Below are 7,540 nucleotides of genomic sequence, written 5' to 3' on the forward strand. Positions count from 1 at the left end.
ATTACACTGTATGATATGTGAAGTATATGCCAATACAATTATTTTACAATAAAAAGTCAATCAGTCATTCTCTCCCTCCCCACCTACTCTTCTCTCCTGCAGTTCTTCATGAATTTTCCTGTCTTTTCAAATGCAAATGTCCTGACACTCAAGCCTCTGAGTCTGGCTCATTTCTTATTTTCTACATTGGCTGCAAACAGAAGCCTAGAATTAAAATCAACAATGAGGAGGACATAGGAATCCTGGGGCGGTTGGAGCAACAGCAATCTAGCTGAGAGGAATTACTAAAAGGCAGAAGAAGGGTGAGCATGATGTTGGGGCCAGAGGAAGGTAAAAGGAAACAGAGGAAAGATCTAGGAAGCAAAGCTATGGATAGAGGTGTAAGCATAGGTGTGTACATATGTAAATACATGAATACAAATAGAGGTATGTACATATATTTATGTGACAATACAGTGAGTTAGTAGACAGATCGTCGGGCCTCTGTTCAAGCCCTGCCACAATCCAAGAGCACTTTGTTTTAACACCTTGACAAAATGGGTACACAAGCAAATATGGTGAAAAAAAGCTGATATGTCTGGCTATCAAAAGATAAAGCATCTGGGGTCTTAAAGGCTTGAAGTTAAACTGTCCATCTAGCAGAGAAGCAACAAGCCCACATGGAAGAAACACACCAGCCTGTGAAATCATGAGGTGTCAGTAGGATTGGGTAACAGGCATCTGAAGACTTTTTTTTTTTTTTTTGCATCTGAAGACTTTTAACAAACAAAAAAACATTGTTAAGAAAGGGGGATTGGAGCAGACACCCAAAACCCATCTGTAGACAATGGGACATCCCCTCATAGTAGGGTCACAAGGAAGGGATGAATCAACCAGGACTCAGTATAGAACCAATGAAACACAATGTTCCTCTGGTTCCTTGAGGCTTCCTCACCCTCCACTAACATGATCCCAACCCTGCCTTCCACTGCGGGCTAGACTGGAGCATATGCACAGGTACATATAAGTGCTCACAACACAGAATCCAAGTCAGATAAACCACTCAGGAACAGAAATTGGACTAGCAATACCAGGAAGGTGGGGGGAAGGTGGGGAGAGGAGAAGAGGAAGGAAGAACTAACTGATCACAATGATTGACACATAACCACACACACATACACGGGGACGAACAACAGCATTCAGTATAAGATATGAAAATAATAATAACTAATAATTTATCAAGGGGTCATGAGGGTGGGTGGGTGGGTGGGAGGGAGGGAGGGAGGAAAAAAAAGAGGAGCCCATACCAAGGGCTGAAATAGAAAGTAAATGTTTATACAATAATGATGGCAACATACATACAAATATGCTTGATATAATTGATGTATGGACTGTTATGAGAATTGTAAGAGCCCCCAGGCAAGTGATTAAAAAAAAACCTCAAAAAGCAGAAGCCTAATAAATAACTGAAGCCTGCTCCTTATGGGCAATTTTTAACTGCTCTTTCAGTAAAATCCAATCAAGTAGAGTATGAAGGCAAACTTACACTCTAAACATAATTCCCAGTATTTATTTCTATCACACGTATATTTTACAGCATTAGATATGGGAAACTAATAATCATGCAGCCAGCTAAAAATATAGTCATAAACACAGTCCCTTTTAAAGCAACATGAGTTCAATTATTTCATTCTGTAGATTATCCCAGTCATATGTTTATACCCCTGGACCTCTTTCTCTGCCTGGAAAATCCATCAGGCTAGCTCCTCTCAGGTATCTTGTTTAAACAGCCTGGCTTTTGCCACAGGAACACCAAAATCTGTTTTCTCCCCTGAGTTGCAGTTTAATCCATTACATTTCCTTCAGTCATTATAGAAAAGAACAACCTAAGAAAATTTCTAGGACTCAAGCATTTCATTTATAAATTTGTTCACTGACTCTTTGCTTCCATTAGTCTGGGGCCAATGCAATCTTAGCTTTCCTTGTTTCTCCCTGTAACTCCTCTCTCTCTCTGTCTCTCTCTCTGTCTCTCTCTCTCTCTCTCTCTCTCTCTCTCTCTCTCTCTCTCTCTCTCTCTCTCTCTCTCTCTCTCTCTCTCTCTCTCTCTCTCTCTCTCTCTCGGCAAAGCTTAGAGACACCAAACAAATTCCAATAACACTCTCACTCTTTCTTTTCAACAAAACTATGATTGAATTTTTCCAATCAGTATTACCCTTTATTTTATCCTTTCAAAATAATTTTTTCACTGTATTTTCTGTATTACAATCAATTAATTAGCACTACCTTATCTTTTTTCTCCTTCCCCTATTTCTTTCCCTTACATTCATTTATCAGTCCCCAAGTCTCTACTCTACCCTCTTCCCCCACTACTTGTTTTGAAGTGTCTATTATTCCTCTCTACCCCACTCAATAATGTTCAATACTCCTACACAACCCTACCTATCTGCCACATCTACCAGCTAAAATGAGAATTCAAGGAAATGAAATCTCATTACCCACACACAAACAAGAGAAACACACACAAATAAGTGAACAACACCCAGAATTAAAAGAAATGGCTGGAATGGAACAATCTATGGAATTACCTGGAAAAGAATTTATAAGAATGGTTTACACACATACAATAGGTAAAGAGTCTGAAAGAAAAAAAGAATAGAAAAGCTAGAAATCTCACTACAAGCCTTACAAGAAAACTCTACACTAAAATACAGAAGTCACATACTATGATAGCAAAATTAGCCATCAGTATAAAAGAATAGAGAAATAGAATATATGGAAACCTGAATTAAGATTAAGGAGCTTGATGACAAATCTTTGGACTCCAGTCTAAGAGAACAAGCAATAAAAAATGAAAAGAAGATAGAAGAAAGCCTAATAACAATGTACAAAACAATAAGAGAAACAACCTATAACTTACAGGGATTCTAAGAGTAAGAAATAAAAAATTCCACGGAGAAAATAGTCCAAGAACTCCTGGAAGAAAAGTTTCCTCAATGCATAAAGGAGGACAAGATAATATCCAGGAAGCTGAGAAATCTGCAATCAGGATGGACCCTGCCCACCCCACCCCACCCCCCACAAAGAAAACCGCCATGACTTGTTATAGTGAAATTCTCCAATATTAAAGGAGGAATAAATTCTAAGAGCAGCCAGAGAAGAAAGAACATACGAAGGGGCAGCATTTAGAATAAACTTGGATTTTCCAGCAGGAAACATGCAGGCAGACAAGAAGACAAAGGAGTGACATATATAAAGCCTTAAAGTCAAAACAAAACAAAAAAAACTCAACCAAGAATACGGTAACCAACAAAATTACCACTCAAATATGAGAGAAATAAAAGTATTCCCAGACAAGGAGAAATTAAAGAATTTTGCAAAGACCAGAAAATCACTACATAAAGTACTACATGGAGTATTATGGTCAAATCAAGATCAGCACACAAACGTGAGAACAACATTAAATTACTCACCAAAAAACAGCACCGCCAAAGGGACGGTCGTCACCAAAGAGGTCAAAGCGTGCCTCCTAGCAAGGCGTAGTTGCGGTGCATGATGGGACGCCAGGAAGACCTCCTCGGTGCTGGGAGGAGTTTCCACGCTCGCCGAAGACGGCCCTCGTTTGGCAACAGTTGCTAGCGTTGGGAAGCAAAAAAAAAAACCAGCACAAAGTAGTTCCCACAATGTAGGAAGAAGAAATTATCACAACAAACATACACAAAACCAAAATCCAAGATGACAGCAACAAGCCCATACACATCAATGATCTTGTTGAACGTTAATGGGCTAAATGTACTAATAAAGAGGCAGAGACAAACCGACTGGGGAAGAAAGCAAGACCCATCACCATACTAGTAAGAAACACACCTGAGATACAAAGATAAAAACAGGCTAAAAATGAAAGGCTGCACAAAAGTGATCAAGCAAATGGCAACAACAAAAGGAGGCGTGGCAATATTAATCTCCAAGAGGAGACACACTGCCTCATTTCTTCATTTTCAGAATGTGTAATGGATATAGCCAATTTTTACCACACAGCACCCTTTCTATTCTAAGGATGTATTGATAACGATTCACGTGATTAATGTAACGCATCTCTTGAGAAATGCAACTGTTTCCTCATTTACGATTTGTCTGGATAACTTCTGTAGAAGGACTGTAATGCATTTCTTGTAAAAATAAGTAAATCTCCTTCTGAAGGCTTTTAGTGCCTTTGTTGAAGAAAGTGAACATTGCTTTCTTTCTCAGTACACATTGGAAATATAACTGTCTTTTATCACAAAGCCTTTTATGTTGTTTTTCTTTTCCATTCAAGAAGATAAAGTGTTTGGACGGTGTATGAAATCTTATTAACTTGACGAGCTTGAACAGGGGAACACAAAATCTTTGCTCGCGGCATTCAAAATATTTTTGCGTTTGCCCAGCCCGGTGTTCAGTGTGCACAGTAAATTTGATACAGTAATAGAACGCATTTCTCTAGATGTGCAACTCATGATCTTCATCAGCAAATCCTTCAGGTCCTCCCCACTTTCAGCAAGCAACGTTGTGTCATCTGCATACTGCAGGTGTTTGAGAAGCCTTCCTCTAATCCTAATGTTACATTCTTCTTCATATAATCAAGTTTCTCTAATTACTCTGCACACAGGTTAAATATGGTGAAAGGATACAACCTTGACATGCATCTTTCCTTTTTTAAAACCATGCAATATCCCCTTGTTCTGTTCACACAACAGAACAATCTCGATCCATTGTACAAGTTCTGCATAAGCACAATGAAATTCTCATTATTTTAAAGGATATCCATAGTTTGTTATAATCCACACAGTTGAATGCAATGGTATAGTCAACAAAACACAGTAAACATCTTTCTGGTGTTCTCTACTTTGAGCCAAGATCCATCTGACAACAATGATATCCCTTGGTCCATTCTCTGAATGTGATCCGAACCTCTGGCAGCTCCCTGTCAATGTACTGCTGCAGCAGTTAGATAATCTTCAGCAACATTTTACTTTCTATTCCTTATTTTGGAATAGGTATAAATATGGGTCTCTTCCAGTCAGTTGGCTAAGTAACTGTCTCCCAAATTTCCTGGCATAGAAAAGTGATTCCAGTCCTTCATCAGCTTGTTGAAACATTTTAATTGGTATTCCATCAATTACTGGAGCTTTGTTTTTGTCTGATGCTTTCAGTGTAGCTTGAACTTCTTCCTTTAGTATCAATGGGTTTTATTTATAAGCTGCCTCTTGGAATTTTGGAATGCCGATGAGTTCTTTTTGGTATAATGACTGTGTGCATTCCTTTCTAACCCCCCTTCTTTTTTTGGATGCTTCCGGCATCATTCAATATTTTTCCTATAAAATCTTTCCATATTGCAATTTGAGGCTTGAATTTTTGCTTGAGTTCTTTCTGTGTAAGGTACGCTGAGTGTATCCTTCCTTTTTCATTTTCTAACACTAGGTCTTTGCACATTTCATTGTAATATTTTACTTTGTCTTTTTGAGATACCCTTTGACAAATTCTGTTCACCACGTTGACATCATCATTTCTTCTATGTGCCTTAGCTATTCTATGATTAAAAACAAGCTTCAGAATCTTTTCTGACGTCTGCTTTGATATTACCCACCCACTCCCACTTCCTTTTAATGGCTTTTTGCTTTCTTTATGAGTGATGATCTTGATGTCCTCCCACACAGCTCATCGGGTCTTCTGTTGCTCGTGTTCAGTGCAGCAAATCTGCTCTCAAGATGTTCCCAAAATTCAGTTGGGATATATTCAAGGTCATGTTAGCTATGGATATTATACTTCTCCATCATCCCATACAAGAGATGTACTCAGTTTTATTTCTGTATTCCTTCTGGAGAAGTCCATGTGTATAGTTACCATTTGTGCTGTTGAAAAGGGTATCTGCTATGAACAAGTTTATTGTTCTTGCAAAATTCTATCATGCAATCTCCAGATTAATTTTTATCACAAAGATCACATTTTCAACTACTGTTCCTTTCTCTTCATTTCTAACTTTTGCATTTCAATCACCAACAATTATCAATGCATCTTGACTGCATATCTGATCGATTTTTGAATGAAGACATTGGTAGAATTTCTCAATTTCTTCATCACTATAATCCTTTATCTATCCAGACAACATTGTTCTTCAAAATAGAGCTTGAAATATCCTTTTTGACAATGAATGCAATGCCATTACTTTTGATTGTGTTATTCCCGGCACAATAATCATAAGATTCTCTGATTCAAAATGGTCAGTAACAGTCCATTTCAGCTCACTAACACCCAGGATATCAATTCATAAGCATTCCATTTCATTTTTGACTTCAAATTCTTATGGATTTATACTTCATACATTCCAAGTTCCAGTTATGTGATTGTGCACATTTCTTCTCACTTTGTGTCCCACCAGAAAATGAAGATCTGTAAGGCTTTACTCCCACAGGCTTTACTCCGTTGCCATCACCATGTTGGACTCAGCTTTGAATAAGCAACTCCTCTTCAGTCGCATTTTGAGTGCCTCATAACTCAAGGGGACCAGCCTCTGGCACTATCTCTAACATCGTTCTGCTTGCATCATTGGGCTTTCAGTGTGTGACAGTGTTTCAAAGGTATGCACAAGGTTTTCACTGGTTACTTCCTGTTCAGTCTGTTCTTCTAGACGCTCCCCAGAAACCTGTGTACTCTGTGTGACCCTGCTGGCATTTGAAATTCTAGTAGCATGGCTTCTAGCATCACCGAAAAACAGGACTCTTAAAAATGGGCATGCCTGCATTGTGACTGATTTCTCCAAGTGTGTTAAAGGCTAACTTACTGGTGAGTTATGCGTAAGGCAGAGATGTCTGCTGAGGGAAAACTCCATGTAAGAGATTTCTCCAGGACCAGAGCTACCCTAAAGCTGGTTTCAACATGGCAGCCTTAAAGCAAGAGAGGAGAATGAAATTATTCCCTGTTTTAGAGCTTCTGAGCACTAGGTTTGAGGAAGGCTACTTTCTGGTGGCATAGTGGATTACCAGTTGGGCTGCTAACCAAGGTAGCAGTTCGAACTCCCTAGGAAGAAAGATGAGGCTTTCTACTTTGGTAAAGATATATAGCCTCATGGATCCGGAGGGCCAGTTCTACTTTCATATATTGAGTCGATATGAGTTGCAATCAAGTGAGATAATACAAGATGAAAGCTCCAAAGACTTATTTTTAAATCTCCACATAGATTCAGCCTCCATTGAATTCTAACTATTAATCAGCAGTGTGAATCATTTCCGCCCAGACACAGTGTGTTGAAGGCAGATTGCTATCACTTCTCTAGCCAATGTGGCGGGGCAGGGGATTGGGGCTGGGGTTAGGGGATGGGCAGCAGAGCCCTCAGCGACTTGCCTGGTTGTGTCCTTGATAGGACTGCTTGGTCAAGAGTCCTACCTTGAAAGCCTTGATCAGAGGGCCCTTAACATGTCCCATATTATTTATCAGAATTGTGTATTCCCAATCTTGGCTCCTTTCCTGCTTATGTAGTGCCACCTGCAATTGTGATGTATTGACTCACCACTAATTATGCCTTTGTAAT

Source organism: Tenrec ecaudatus, chromosome 12 (genome assembly GCF_050624435.1).
Source record: "Tenrec ecaudatus isolate mTenEca1 chromosome 12, mTenEca1.hap1, whole genome shotgun sequence".
NCBI classification, from domain to species: Eukaryota; Metazoa; Chordata; class Mammalia; order Afrosoricida; family Tenrecidae; genus Tenrec; species Tenrec ecaudatus.